Source organism: Juglans regia, unplaced genomic scaffold, assembly GCF_001411555.2.
Source record: "Juglans regia cultivar Chandler unplaced genomic scaffold, Walnut 2.0 Scaffold_6314, whole genome shotgun sequence".
Lineage (NCBI taxonomy): Eukaryota > Viridiplantae > Streptophyta > Magnoliopsida > Fagales > Juglandaceae > Juglans > Juglans regia.
The window spans coordinates 1-237 of NW_023361176.1; the positions used below are offsets into that span (position 1 = coordinate 1).

General features: G+C 48.5%; 1 non-coding gene across 1 annotated transcript; it reads left to right on the plus strand.

Moving 5' to 3' along the window:
• The first annotated feature begins 92 nt into the window (after positions 1–92).
• On the plus strand, positions 93–211 carry LOC118346031. The gene has a single exon (XR_004799443.1). It is a non-coding gene; the product is annotated as a 5S ribosomal RNA (ribosomal RNA).
• The last annotated feature ends 26 nt before the right edge of the window (positions 212–237 follow it).

Below are 237 nucleotides of genomic sequence, written 5' to 3' on the forward strand. Positions count from 1 at the left end.
TGGGTTTGGATCAGATCTCCGTTTGGATTGGGATCGGAAGGACGCTAGTATGTCGCTCAAGGATTATATGAATTTTAAGTAATTAGTTTGATGGGTGCGATCATACCAGCACTAATGCACCGGATCCCATCACAACTCCGCAGTTAAGCGTGCTTGGGCGAGAGTAGTACTAGGATGGGTGACCTCCTGGGAAGTCCTCGTGTTGCACCCCTCGTTTTTGTTTTTTCCGCCTTGCGA